This window comes from Armigeres subalbatus, unplaced genomic scaffold, assembly GCF_024139115.2.
Source record: "Armigeres subalbatus isolate Guangzhou_Male unplaced genomic scaffold, GZ_Asu_2 Contig162, whole genome shotgun sequence".
NCBI classification, from domain to species: Eukaryota; Metazoa; Arthropoda; class Insecta; order Diptera; family Culicidae; genus Armigeres; species Armigeres subalbatus.
The window spans coordinates 23,217-38,952 of record NW_026942417.1 but is presented as its reverse complement, the minus strand read 5'-3'; the positions used below and the strand labels follow the sequence as shown (position 1 = coordinate 38,952).

The 15,736-nt window shown below is 38.6% G+C and overlaps 1 long non-coding RNA gene across 1 annotated transcript; it reads right to left on the bottom strand.

Annotated features, from left to right (window-relative positions):
* Positions 1-222: 222 nt before the first annotated feature.
* On the bottom strand, positions 223-7,597 carry LOC134203054 (uncharacterized). The gene is made up of 2 exons (XR_009977416.1): positions 7,496-7,597; positions 223-367 (listed from the first exon to the last, which is right to left on the bottom strand). It is a non-coding gene; the product is annotated as an uncharacterized LOC134203054 (long non-coding RNA).
* Between the last annotated feature and the right edge of the window lie 8,139 nt (positions 7,598-15,736).

Genomic DNA, 15,736 nt, shown 5'->3' with positions numbered 1-15,736 from the left:
TTGTTTCATGCGATCATTCGGGTTTTGATTATATTCAACAAAGACGATAAATAGTAAGATTTTTCAATTATTCAGCTGTTAATCCGAAATAAACGCTGTACGATAATCTTTCAATTATACGATTAGGGTATTGTAATATGTATAATATTATTTCACAAATTTCAGTAGGATAGTATTTTGTTCTTTCCTCAGTTTATAATAAAATAAGTTACCACTAAAAAATATCTGTAATATTTAATTTATTGCTCAATAACCTTCTCAAAACATGTTTTGCCACAGTCGCCATCATTATCGAACGCGGGAAACTGGATGCATAAGCTGCGTTTGCAGAATCTCTTCCGTATAGACGTCCACTCAACAGTTTTATCTGTAAATTATGTTGAAAGATATTAAAAGGTGGTGATGGCGCCTTCCATATGCATTATGATGTATACGCATAAGGTGCGATTTGAAGCTTCACACCATATGTTAGGCTCGATGATTATATGGCGTCCTTTCAATACTGCTTGTACGCACTATTTTATTCTCAATCCAGTTGAAACCCGGAATTGGGGGATAGCGAAGTTGGATTTTTCTCACAATCCGTACGTTAAACCTGACTTCGGAAGTGGTGCGCTGTTTTCATATCCCGAAGCGCTATTCAGCGCACCACTTCCGAAGTTAGGTTCAACGTACGGATTATGAGAAACTCCAACTTCGCTATCCAACAAGCATTGGAGGCTGATAAAGAACTTATTTCGCCACAATTTGGCTTGTTCAGCTAAAAAACTAGCTTATTCAACTGAAATCGTTTGTTGGGTAGCCCCCAATTTTGGGTTTCAACTGGATTCAGTATAACAATGCGTAAAAGAAGCGTTGACAATACGGGCATCTACTCACTAATTGTTATGTGCCAAATGATAAATGCTATGTATAACGCAGAGTGCACACGCACTTTTGCATTTTGGTTTACTGGAAACTGTGAGGAATAAGAGAAGACCCATTCATTAGCTTAAAAAATCTCTATAACAACGATATCACGATAATGATAATAAAAGAAAATTATGCACCTCTATAAATAAAAGCAATTATAAATAAGCAGGCGTGTAGAAAAGGTTTGTTTGAAAGCTCTAGATTGAAATCAGTTATTGGTCTAATCTTGGTTCGAAAAGACATCAATTGTCAATTCTCTACAATGGCGTCGTCGGTAGAAGGTTTGAATCAATTTAATTTGTCTTATTATGAACAAAGACTAGACCAATAAGAAATGGTTTCTGATGGACAAAGGCAGACAACCAAAAAAAAAAAGAATTGGACTCTGACGGACATGGGCAGAGATCCTAAAAATGAAATTGCGAGTAGTCTCTGATGGACATAGGCGGAGATGAAGTGTTACGGTTTCTGATGGACAAAGGCAGATAACCGGATCAAAATGAGACTCTGACAGGCATGGGCAGAGATCAAATAAAAAAAATATATATATGAATATTATGGATTTTTGCCGGAAAATGCAGATTGAGTCAATTATATTTTGATAATTAAACATTTATGCAGCTCGATTCCGGGAAAAAAAAATAACTTAGTGCTAAAAGTTGTTGATGTTGCTAAGGCTGCTATAGTGCCATGCATGGTAACTATGCCAATAATTCCATGAAAGATCACACAACACACCAGAAGTGATCTAAGCAAACATAGTTGTTTTTTGGGCTCAATTTACAAGGCTGTAGTTTACTGGCAGCTGAAAATTTTTTCCGGCTGAAAACTCAGTTTTATGCTCGGTTTTATGAAACAATGGAAACCCGCAGATTGAAAAGAAAAAGGTAATCGATTATATATAGCAAATATGTTTAGTAAGAGATTCTAATAGTCCATGTTTTAGCAATGAGCAAACTACTTCAAAAGAAGCTGCAGATACTGCTGAGAAACCAGCGTCTAAAAAAGGCTCCAGAAAGAACTAGAGGCGTCGCGAGCTGAAATTGAAACCCTAAGAGCAAAACTTCAAGAGATTACTAGTAACGCAAACCGCAGTAGTATGTTGTTAGTATCAGAGCTCGATGAACAACTCCCGCAAGCACAATCCAGTGAAATTCGTATGGAACGGCCGAATACAGCAAGTGAATCGGTTATGATGGCGTCCATGACGCATTTGTCGCTGAGTACACTGAATATTCCGGAGTGCAAGCCGTCTGATGGAGAACTCGAAGTTGACAAACAAGCCTACCTACGCTGGAAGGAAATCCTGGAAACCTCTCTCAATTTGATAAGTACGACCGATGAGCGAACGAAAATGGGGATCTTTAAGATAAAGGCCGGAGCTAGTCTGCTGGAGATCTTCCAAAGCACAATCACGGCCACGGGCATGCCGGATCAACTCACGTTTCCGTATCTGAATGCTTATCGCTCGTCTGGATGGCTACTACGGGTGCCGAGCATATTTGATGTCACAGCGGAGCAAACTGATGAACATGGAGTCAATCATCGAAAGAGGACAACATACAGTTCGTTCGTCGTGTTGGCGTGGCTGCCAAGTTATGTGAATACAGCAGTGAAGAGGAAATGGAAGCGATTGCAAGAACAATCACAAAGGAACCACAGACAGCGTCGTTCGCTCTCTAGCACACCGTAATTGGATCAAGCAAGGATCGATGAAAGACCTCATCGATATGGTTCGAGACAGCGAGATTGAGAAGATGAACGAGGAAGAGTTTCAGCGCAAGAACAGATCATCAAAACCTGCTGTTGTTGCTGCGGTTTCCCACCAATCATCAACACATCATCAAAACTTACGCGGCCAGCACCGACAGGCAGGTAATTACAGACATTTTCGTGGTAACACAAGAGGACGGTTTGTATCAGGTCAAATGTTGGCACATGCAGTCTTTTGTTGGAGATGCCGAAGCGTATACCACCCACTGCAAGATTGTCCTTTTGTCAGACAAAGTATGTCGCACCTGCAATCGTAAAGGGTCATATTGCTCGTAAAGATGCACCGATCGGCTGCAAAGCAGACCGACAAACGCATGGGAGAGGAAGCGAACGATAATCCCCGCGAAAAATAGCCGCACTTTCGAAGCTTGAAGATGAAAATCTGGAGACGCCACAGGTACAGGATTCTAATATTGATGAATGAATACACATATCACACTTAGCTTACATCTGTATGATACCACAATTTTGAATTTAAATAAATATAACACTCGTTCGTTGCAAATGTTTTGATATTCTTAAATGCAATCTAGAAACTATTCTGTGTGGTTCATTAATAAGCTTGCTATTGGTTTACAGGGTTGTCAAGAAGCGAATAGAAGACAGTCTGAAGATAAGCACAGTTTAAATTCGAAGCTACTGAAAATTGACACCAATAGTATAAAATCAAGTACGTTTGAGATAGATAAGGTAGGACAGTCTTCCAACGTAGTACCAACTGAAAAAGATGCGCTGATTAGAGCTAAGGTTGCAAATGTGGAAATTTTTCTTTATCGACTCCGGTGCGCAAGTGAATACTGTCACGAAGAATTCTTTCAATGATATTCTGTCAAGCTCTAAGGAAATATATGATCTACGATATTCGGCTGACAAACCTCTGCGAGCATACGCTTCAAGCGACGAAATAAAAGTTATTGCAACCTTCAGTGCCAATCTGTATATTTCAGAGGACCGGCCGTCAATGTTTGAGAAGTTTTACGTTGTGGATGAAGTCAGATCGCTACTAGGTTTCAATACCGCTTCGAGGTACAGTGTGCTAGCTGTTGGACTTAACGTTCCAATTATGGATGCGGAAGAGGTCTCATGGCCATGTGAACTAGCTAACCCTCGTATTCTTTTGTTGTCAACCAAAAAGTTCCCTACGTTCAATATAGCTCCTGTCAGTCTAAGCTATAACAAAGATATCGCTCCAGCTCGTAATGTATTCACAAACATTCCTCCGGCGTACAAAGATAAAACGAAGCAAATGCTGCAAGAGCTTCTATCTGCCGGAATCATCGAGAAGGTAACAGATTCAATGGATAGATCCTTCTGTTCATCTTTACTGGTTGTTCCAAAGGGGAAGGACGATATTCGTTTAGTGATTGACTTCACGAGGCCTCTAACAAGTGTATATTCAGAACGCCATTTAAAATGCCAACTTTTGAATCAATCCTAATGGACCTTCATGGTGCCAAACATTTCTCGACAATCGACCTCTCAAGCGCTTTTCATCATGTACCACTAGATGAAGGTTCTCGTCATTTGACAAACTTTTTCTCTGGAGATACAATGTACCGGTATTGTCGCCTTCCTTTCGGGTTATGTAACGCCCGGATATCTTCCAAGAGATAATGCAAACAGGTATCCTAGCTGGCTGTGAAGGAACTGTTAATTATTTAGACGATGTGCTTGTGTTCGGCGCTACTCAAGAAGAACATGATGCGAATCTGAAAGAAGGTAATTTATGCATTATTTTTTAATTTGAGGCCTATTTTGTTCATAGTAGTTAATTTATTATAGTGATGCGTCGATTTGAGAACCATAACGTCGAGATTAATCAGAAGAAATGTAGGATTTCAAAATCTTCGGTGGATTTTTTGGGTTTCACGTTGTCTGAAGATGGTGGAGCATAGAGTCCGAAAAAAGTGAGTGCAATTAAGAACTTTCGAAGACCACATTCTTTATGGAAGTCAAGAGTTTCTTAGGTCTGATCACATTTGTCGAGAAATTCATATATCACCGAGCAGATAAAACTAAAAATCTAAGGGATTTAGCAAAATCCAACCAGTTTCATTGGAATGCCGATTTGGAAATCGAGTTCAACTATCTTAAAGATCAAGCGTTGAAAGCAGTGGAAGTTTTGGGTTACTTCTCCCGAGACGATGTCACTGAATTGTTCGTCGACGCATCGCCATATGCTCTGGGCGCTGTCCTAGTGCAGTACGATAACTCTTCCAAAGCAAGGATCATTGCATGTTCATCAAAAGCCCTTACTGAGACAGAGCAAAGATACCCCATACGCATAAAGAGGCCTTGGCTATTGTATGGGGAATCGAAAAATTCTCAGTATACCTCACCAGTAAGATGTTCATCAGAGATCTGATGCTGAAGCAAACGAATTTATCTTCAATGGGCAACACCGCTGCGGAAAACGAGCAATATCGAGAGCTGAAGCATGAGCCTTGCGTTTACAGCCGTATAATTTCGAGGTTAAGAGAATTCTGGTAACATGAATATTGCGGATGCAGTTTCAAGATTGGTAACCATTAACTGCCTTTTTGCACCTCGTTTTATATATTTGAATGGTTTACCTATTTCAGATACAACCCGCCTCTACTGAACCGTTCGATGATACGTATGAAAACATTTGCTATATTATCTCGACGTTGGTACAATGGAAATTTCGTGGAACGAAATCACAGTTGAATCCGAGGTAGATTCAGAATTGCAAATGGTTCGGGATGCAATAGCTTCCGGACATTGGGGACCAGGACTGCGCAGATATGAGTCAGAAGCGAAAAACCTGAGAATGTTAGGACCCATAGTGTATAAGGATAGTAGAATTGTACTAGAATTGCGAGCTACTGCATTGCAATCTGCACATCAAGGACATATGGGCGCAAGCTCTGTAAAACGTATCCTACGCGAATACTTTTGGTGGCCAGGATTGGGAAAAGCAGCAGAAGCATATGTTACAAAGTGTGAAACATGTCTTTTACTATCGCGTAGAAATCCACCAATTCCACTTTCGAGTCGAGTTTTACCAAAAGGACCGTGGAAATTATTCAAATTGATTTCTTCACAGATAAGGATTTCGGTAATGGAGAATTTAGTGTTAGTCGACACGTATTCCCGATATTTGTACGTGGTTGAAATGCGCAAAATTGATGCAGATGCCACGAATATTGCTTTAAATCGGATTTTCGAGGTATGGGGGTATCCATTAGCTATTCAAAGTGATAATGGACCCCCATTCCAAAGCGAAAATTCATTAAAACGTGGGAGGACAAAGGCGTGAAAGTGTGGAAATCAATCCCTTTAAGCGCTCAATCAAATGGCGCCGTAGAACGACAAAATAGAGGAGTGAAAGAGACTCTCGCTGCATCAAAATCGACAAAACCAATTGGAAAGCGGCGTTGAACAGATATGTGCATATGCAATAAGGTTCGACCTCTGACTCGGCTGGGTGTGACCCCATTTGAATTACTTGTGGATGGAAATTTCGTGGGCACATTTCCACATCTCTGGGACAACAGTATAGAATTGGATCGAACTGATATTCGAGAAAAGGATGCGTTGTCTAAGTTGGAAAGCAAGCAGTATGCTGACAAGAGGCGAGGAGCAAAGCCATCAGATATTGCAGTTGGCGATATGGTCGTGATAACGAAAACAAAACGTTGCAAGAGCGATCCTATCTTCGGAGCGGAGAAATATACGGTGATTGCACGTGATGGAGCTAAATCGTAGTGCGTAGTGATCGTGGGGTCCAGTTTTCACGCAATGTACAAGATGCAAAGAGGATATCTGATGCTTATGAGCCGATTACACCAGAATCACTTGTAGGGAAGATCAAATGATGGATGTATGCGATGACGAAACACAAAGAAAATCAAAACGTGAATTGAAGAAACCGGCAAAGTTCAAGGCATGCTGCTGTACACTATATATGAATAATTACACGGGAACTTACAACTTGATTGTTAAATTTGTCTTAACATTATTGAATTATAACAAACATTTATAAGAATAAATAATCGCATTATTAAAAAAAAAAATAGGGGTAGACATGTAGGGTAATGTGGAGGAATAAGAGAAGACCCATTCATTAGCTTAAAAATCTCTATAACAACGATATCACGATAATGATAATAAAAGAAAATTATGCACCTCTATAAATAAAAGCAATTATAAATAAGCAGGCGTGTAGAAAAGGTTTGTTTGAAAGCTCTAGATTGAAATCAGTTATTGGTCTAATCTTGGTTCGAAAAGACATCAATTGTCAATTCTCTACAGTACGGATTATGAGAAACTCCAACTTCGCTATCCAACAAGCATTGGAGGCTGATAAAGAACTTATTTCGCCACAATTTGGCTTGTTCAGCTAAAAACTAGCTTATTCAACTGAAATCGTTTGTTGGGTAGCCCCCAATTTTGGGTTTCAACTGGATTCAGTATAACAATGCGTAAAAGAAGCGTTGACAATACGGGCATCTACTCACTTTTGTTATGTGCCAAATGATAAATGCTATGTATAACGCAGAGTGCACACGCACTTTTGCATTTTGGTTTACTGGAAACAAGCTTTCTAAAAAATGATACGTGGAAACATAAAAGTAATCAAGGTATTTTTTTTTTTTTTTTTATCTTTATTTAGGTGTTTTTTTAATTCTAGATTAAGTTCAACACCGTATAATCAAGGTATTCATCCTTATTCAATACGAAGTTATTATACAAAAATGCATTTAGGGTCAGCCGATTATTACCTGTTCTTAACACTTTTGAGATACATAAAAGGAGGGCCATCACAGAAGATTATTAGTGTAATTACCTTCGGAAGTATATCCGCTGAGCCCGATTTGCTGAATTTTCTAGCACTATAGACAAGGAGGAGAAGCGTAGAACTGCTGTTCGGTCACGGCGTTTTCCCGTGCAGTGGAAGGAAATGGATGATTCTGGAAACAAACAGAAATGGGAGAAACAAGAATAGATTTATTTAACATTTTATCTCTCATTTTATATAAGACTTACATGCATTTTAGATCATCACCGACTTCGAGAAAAACTATATGTTTAATTATCTCAAGTCGAGAGAATTGACGCACAACACTGAAAATGAAAACACTTCTTTTTGTGCGTGAAAAGCCTTTATGTGTAAAAAGCTACCCAAATTATATTATGTATGATTTTTTTCTTATAAGAATATTATTCATTTCTCATTCCAGGTATCTTTATTATAAGATGTACAATCTGTCAATAATTTGGTATGATCAGGACGGTAAAAAGCTTAGTCATATGATTGCACATGTATCGCACAGCTAATGATGATTATAAGGGGAATGGAATACATATAATATTAAGTATTCATCATACAATTTATTTCTATGCAGGCATACTCTTCCTCTTTGACCTTGCAATGCCGAAAATTTCCAACGATCGTTAAAGGTGACACGGGAAGCACTAACAATCATCAAATCGTCATCATTTTCACCATTGAATGCTTAACTTTTTTTCTACAACAAATGTGATTTTGAAAAAGTATCACAGGCGCGTGCTTACTCACAATCTTCATGCTGATACATTTACAGTTACATCAAAAAACTGAAAACCAAAATACGCCGCTCCAAAGTTGCGAGGTGATAATGCTAGAGAGAGACGAAAGATAGGAAAAATAACACGGTGTTTAGTGACTCCCCGAGTCACCTTAAAATTGTTTCACCCGGCGATTTGTTTTTATCAAATGGCTCGCTTTTGACGGAAGCTGAGTAAAATTTTCGTGGATAAAAGAGACGGCAACACATGTTTACTCAGTCACTGAGTAGTTGAAAGTTAGCGTGAAGGAAACGAAATCAAATTCGTTATTAGCAAAATTTAAAATCGATGAAGAGAAAACGATCAATACCACTCACGCCCTTATGTTTCTTAGCACAAGAGATGGAATAGATTTTTTTTTCAAATTCCTGATCATAATACCTGGTTTACAGTTCGCCTTTTAATGATAAAACGGCCTACTTTTCCATTCCAACGAAATGGACGCCTTAATGAACATTATGTAACTCAAATGAGTTGCGTGAAATCCATTATAGCGCTCAGGTGCTGTAAAGAAAAACCAACATCAGAACAGTATTTACATGACTACACTCTGAGGAAAATCTATGCTTACTGCGATTCTCCTTGTTGACCGAACGTTCGTTTACGTGCAGTTTATACTCGATTAGTATAACCTCCGCATCCTCGACGTGTATTTATTTGATCTTGCATAGATTAGTAATTACGTATTTCAAAGTATAAACTTTAAAAATATGAAAAATGATTTGTTTGTATGTTATTGCAGGTTTGGTCTATTTCTGAGTGTAAATTTTGCTGGATTAGCTTGGGTAAGTGCTCAACTCGTGTATTCTCTGCGTCCCGTAATACATGAAATAGTTTGATGAACATGACATCAAAATTTTCCAAAAGCAAGTTCATCTATCGCTTCATGGCTTGTCGAGCTATGCAATTTGGCACGATAACATGGATTCTGATTGTTCTCTGCAGCAACACAATTTTTTGGCAAGAATGAAAAAAAAAATAGCGTTTGCAACTTGTTGCAAACCTCGATATTTTCAGCACTCGTAGGGGAGGAGGTTCGGTTGTGTGCACCCTTTTGTGTTTGGTCCATAACTTTGGCCCTGGTTGAACTTATGTCGACATTTGCATAGCAATCGAAAGCTGAACTTATAACCTTACTACTAGCAAAGAAATTAATATGATTTCATCGATTTAGAAAAAAATATTGACAATTTAGAAAATTTGACATTTTTGGACATTTTCATTTCGTGGTTCGGTTGTGGGCACCCTTGAAAACTTAGCTAAAAATAAAGAAGCATGAATAAAACCACCCAAATTTAAAGACAAGGAATACTTTATTCATTCTAAAAAGCCAGGAGACGCTAAAAACTCAAATCAATTCACCTAGCAGTGATGATGCCTCCTCGGTGCCTTAAGGAGGATGTTGAAAAAATCAGATAAGAAAGGTCTAAAATAGCACTTTAGGTAAATGGGTTTTAATTTTTCATTGATTTACGTTTTATTGGTATGCATCACAGTAAAAAAATCCTGATTAATCACCCTAACGGCAATAGTGCCTTTCTGTTTCATAACAAAAAAATATTTTGGCCATAAATTTTGATCCCATAGTCGGATCCGAATAATTTTTAATAGGAAATAATGGGAAAGCATTCCCTGTCGAATGCAACTTGTTTGCAAGCAAATCGGTCAACGCTTGTTCCAAAAAGTGTGTATAATGACTAGACATGCCCAAAGAACAAAAATATTACTTGTCATAAGACGAGTTAATACAATCCCATTGAACTCCACCACTTAATTGTATCTTGACAGATACGTATTTCGACCTCAACAGTAAGGCCGTCATCAGTGACTTGTATTTGACTTTCGACTTAAACAGCTTGACGGAATTCAATTTTCAAAGTGTTCTCGGGGGCACACCACTCGATACGGAAGCGACGTATAACTGTCATTTTTATTTTTTCACGCATGTTGCGACGCAGCAAAGCTAAATCAACAAAAATGACAGTTGTGCACCGCCTCCGTATCGAGTGGTGTGCCCCCGAAAACGCGAGCACTTTGAAACTTGGATTCCGTCAGGATTGACCTTAAGTGGTGGAATTCAATGGGATTGTATTAACTCGTCTTATGACAAGTGAAAACATTCCACTAAAAAGCTCAAAATAATTTTCTTATCAAAAATATTAAATAAACTCATTATTTCGAACAATTATGTCAAACTAATTATAAAAACTGCCTTAAAACGTTATTAAAAATAAGTTAAGGGACAAGTAAAACGATATTGAATGATTTATCAATAAAATGGAGGTGCCCATAACCGAACCAATAAAGGTGCCCACAACCGAATTTCGCAGCCTTTTTGAAACGAGAAAAAAAAAATTCACGCTAAAATTTTGATGGCAATCGACATTGGGCCTCAAAATAGAAACTTTCGTGTTGTTTTTCTTGTACGAAAAATTTATTTGTTCCTAGTTCAAAGTAGAGATGCCCATCCGGTTTGATATTGAGCACAAAACATCATGCTACTATAGCAAACAAATGATAATTATCAGAATGACAGCATCTCTTGCCTGTCAAAAGATACAGAGGGGTGCCCATAACGGTGCCCACAACCGAACCTCCTCCCCTAGTATTTATCAAACTCGGCAAGCCTCGTTGGATAAACTTACAACTCTTGCTGAAAAAAAACATCTTTTTGCAACTAGTTGCACAAACTACTATCCGAAAAACAGCTTATTTTCAATTCTAGTATCTGGCCCAAACTGAAACGGGTTAATCCAAGGTTCGAAATACTGATTCAATTAGAGGAACTCTTTGGATGTTCACCCACGAACATTTTCAGCGAGAAATTGCTCTTCAAACAAAATACTCTGAAGAACAACAAACATTTTTCGCTCATTTTGTTTGCCGCGAAAAGTTTGTTTGCTAGTTTCCGATCATGTTCCATAGGATCAGTATATATCAGTATGCAATTAGTGAACTGGATAATCGAAATTCCTAAGAAGTTGCACCTTAAAAATCTTAGATCGATTATTCCACCAACGTTAATTCCCAAGTAACAATCTCAATGCTTCGAAGATTTATGCTAGTTTTATAGAGGTTTTATTACGGCATGTAGAAATGCTTAAAGTTTTATTTTGGTTTTATTCAGTTGTCATTTAATTAGATCCGCAAGAGTACTTGAGAACTACGTACAGAATTCCAATATAAAACCACAGCTCTTTAGGTTTTATAATGCTCCTGTGTTCCTCCTCAGAGCTAAAAAATGGAACTGACATAAAGCCAGCAGTTAAGTTATATGTTGGTTTTGATCAAGACTTATAAAAGCTGCCAAGCTTCGTAGAGTCCTGTATAAAACCCACATATAACCTTTACTCCTGAAGAAGACCTGCATAGGAATACGAAGCTTGAAACTACTACTATGGATAGAAACTAAATTTTCAGCACAAATTGTTTGACCCACGGGAGTTTTTTCATTTCGCTTTCAGTCGTTTTAGCAGTTTTTTCTATGTCGTGAATTATGTAGGGGAACTGTTCCGATCTCCATCTCACTCACTGAAAATACATTCATCTTATCGGGAAGTAAAGAAATACGGCACCAATTTCTTCGCTTCTTTTTGTCAACATGCGAACTCCTGCTGAAAAAAATCACAAATCAAATACCTTTCCATTGCTCTGCTTTCAATGGGATGAACATCGGAGCCATGAGTTGAAATCCAGGAGCAGTTCTCTTATATATTTAAGTCGTTGAAAAAACTGTTCAAACAGCATTTGCCCATGAGGGGTATGAAAATATGTATTTAATCCATACATGCTTTGCCAATTTAATACGAGTAAAACACTTTTATGGTACAAAATATACCATTTAACAATTGCCACTATATGCTTTTTAATTGAAATACTTATTTTTAAAAGTACTTGCATTCGATGCCGAGGGCAGAAAAAGTTTGTTTATGATTTTTTTATATCTGTCATGTTGTCATTATATATAAAACTACCAAGCTTTAGGTTTGACCAAGATAAAACTTGCTAGTCGTAACATGGTCTTGAAAAAGGCCAAGATAAAACCTCTAGGTGTTTGAAATGCCCATATAAAGCCAGTTCAGGAGTGATGGTTATATAGAGGCATTTTTTTATGCAATCAAAGTTTTATTCGAAAAAATGTCGCCGATATGAAAAAAATAATGAATTTCATAATCGAAATATCATGCAAATTTCTGTTTCACCTTTTAAACGGGAAAATTGGTCATCCTAATAAGTTTTAGGAACAATGCTTTGATTATTTGATCAACCAAAGTGGTTATTCATTGAAATTATTTTTAAAGTAATTAACTAATGCAATTAATTAAACTTGAAAATTCTAAATAATAACAAATTAACGAAGCGCATTGTTAAAATACTGATTATTTATCATGGTTTCACCATGAAAAATCCCTGGCATGCCTTCCAACATGCATAGAACACTCAAAGCCAGATATGAACTTTTATTGAACTGGCTGATAATAATTCTTTTATTTTTGTTGTTAACATGTAATCCACAGCCGGGTGGCATCCCTATCTCACACAATAGGTTTGTTTTGCAGCCAACATTGCGCGATCGTATCCCACTGACAGTTCTGTATCCTAATGAGAATCAAATGTGATGTTTGTAAACAAAACACATACTATCATGAATTTTACACTGAGATGTTGGCTGCAAAAACATGGCGTCGTGCCACCCACCTGGTAATCCATGTATTGCAGGAAGAAAAGCATATTTTGACGTAGGACTTACGTCTCTCTTCACTATACCGGGTGTCATTTCAATATTTCTAAATCGACCGCGTTACGCTGTGTTGAAAGATTTTGAATGATAATAGCGTTTGTCCCAGTGAACGGATCTCTTCGGAAAACCTCTTAATCGACAGATCTTAAGTATGCCTTTCATATTCATACTTGATATGACCCGAAAAACTTGTTTCAATAGGCCTAAAACTGTTTTCGAAGCAAAACATTGACTGCACCGAAACCTATAAATATGGGTGCCGCTTGTTCCTCGCGTCATTTGTTCGTTTGATTCTGATGGATGCAGACACCAGCGAATGAGCTGCCGCTGGGTCTGCTGAGAAGGCATAAAATAGCGCAAAACGTTTTTTTTTTTTCATTAATTCTAACCGGGACAAGCAAAGCCACAGTAGCATCGATTCGACAGCACTCGCAACTTTTCGCAAAACAGCATCGTCCGCATCATCCGCTTTTCGGCCTGGCAGCGCCGAGGCCACCATCAGCCAAAGCATGCCAGTACAGCCGCAGAAATGAAATGTTCCAGAAGCAGCCTATTCTACAGACCCGACACCACAGCAATGCCGAGGAGATACCGGCAGCAGCAGCAGAGTCGAGCCGAAACTAGCCGGCATCAATGAAGAGCTGAGGCCGACCGGCTTCAGTGTTGAGCCGAGACCGGCCGGCATTGGTATCGAGTCGAAACAAGTTGAAGAAAATCAAGAGAAAGAACTGTAATGTTCTTGAAGAAATCGCGCGTGTGTGTGTGTTGGTTTCGAGTAAAGAAAGGAGTTAATTTTCGGCCCTTATCAGGGCCAAGAGAGTTAATAATAATTTTCGCAATTGGGTGGCATTCGTCACTGGTTCGTCGCATGCTGCATTAAAGCAATTCGCATCCCGCTGGTTCCATTGAAGAAACAGCACACGTCAAGCGGATACTCTGCATGAAGACAGCTTTGGTTTTGCGCTCCACCCAGGAGCACCTAGCATCAGCCTTACAGTCCGCTGCAACATGACGCAACAGATGGAGATATAAAATGTATTTCTTTGAAGCAAACGGTTCTTCTGAGAGCCACTGATATATATATATATATATATATATATATATATATATATATATATATATATATATATATATATATATATATATATATATATATAATATCAAAGTTTTAAATACCTCCGCGTTAGAAGATGTACTTGGGTGTCAAATCAAATATTCTAGAGATAAAATGTTATACGCGAATAGCAGATTTTCAAGATTTTATAACCGTGACATAACAAGAACTGTGACCATGAAGTGGACGAAAAACTAGACTTGACCATGCCTTTAAAGACACTTAATATGTCCAAATTTCTCACATAATCTAATTTAGATAAATAAATCGGTGATAACAGCCCAAACATTATTATAACAGTTTTTGTGAGCAATTGAAAAAAGATATCTCAAAATGAAAAGCTATCAATCGATTTATATAGAAAAACATTGTTTGATACTGTTCGTGCACAAAGCGAACGTGACTGAATGTTCTTCAAGCTACCAATCCTAAATTTTCCGCATTTCCCACCTGAACAGCAATTCTTAGCTCGATTGCCTGGCTTGTGGCCTGTACCGTGCGAAAAGTCCCGTTAGGAAATAGAGGCCAGCAGCGAGCAAGAAAAGTAAAAAAAAGAGGCCCACCACGAACGCATCGATGCTGTTGACGCCTTGGCTGTCGAAGGAACGGGATACAAGACGTTCACTGATTGGCTGATCAATCGGGAAGCAGAGACGATTTAAAATTAAGTATAAAAAGAAAAGTGCATTCGCTTACAGAGCATTCAGTCCTTCTTATTAGTTCGTGACCAAGCCGAAACAAACAGCCTTTTTCAAGGCTATGAGAGTTAAATAATTTCCTTATTCAGTCGATATCTTTATGGACTCGGAGGCCCTTCAGTCGAAGCTGCGAATGAGCTGTTGCTGGTCTGACGAGAAGGCATAAAATAGCGCAACGTGATTTTTTTTCCTTTCATTCTGACCAGGACAAGGCAAGTAACAGTAATATCGATTCGACAGCATTCACACCTTTTAGCAAGGCAGCATCGTCCATACTATCCACTTTTTCGGCCCGGCAGCGTCGAGGCCAACATCAGCCGAAGCATAGCCATCAGTACAGCAGTAGAAGAAGTTCCAGAAGCAGTCCATCCCACAGACCCGACACAGCAGCAATGCCGAGCAGATACCGGCAACAGCAGCAGAGTCGAGAAGAGGACGGCTGGCATCAGTATCGATCCGAGACAGGCTGAAGAAAAGCAAGAGAAAGATTTGCGATGCTTTTGAAGAAACCGTGTGCGTGTTTCGGTTTCGAACAAGAAACTCTTTCGGTCAACCAGGCCCTAATCAAGAAAGATAATGATAACGCTCGCAATTGGTCACCGGTTCATCGGTCGGCAGTTCGTATCCCGCTGGTTCCATCTGGAGAAACAACACACGTCGGCACATACCTACACTGCATGAAGACAGCTTTGGTTTCGCGCTCCACCCGGAGCACCCAACATTAGTTTACAATCCACTGCAACATGACGCAACAGATGGACATAGAAAATGTTTATTTTCAAAGCATACGGTTCTTCTGAGGGCCATTGATAGACTTTCTAAAGGGTATTAAAAATTCTAAAATACTCTAGAGATAAAATGTTATACGCGAATAGCAGATTTTCAAGATTTTTCATAACCGTTACATAACAAGAACTGTGACATATA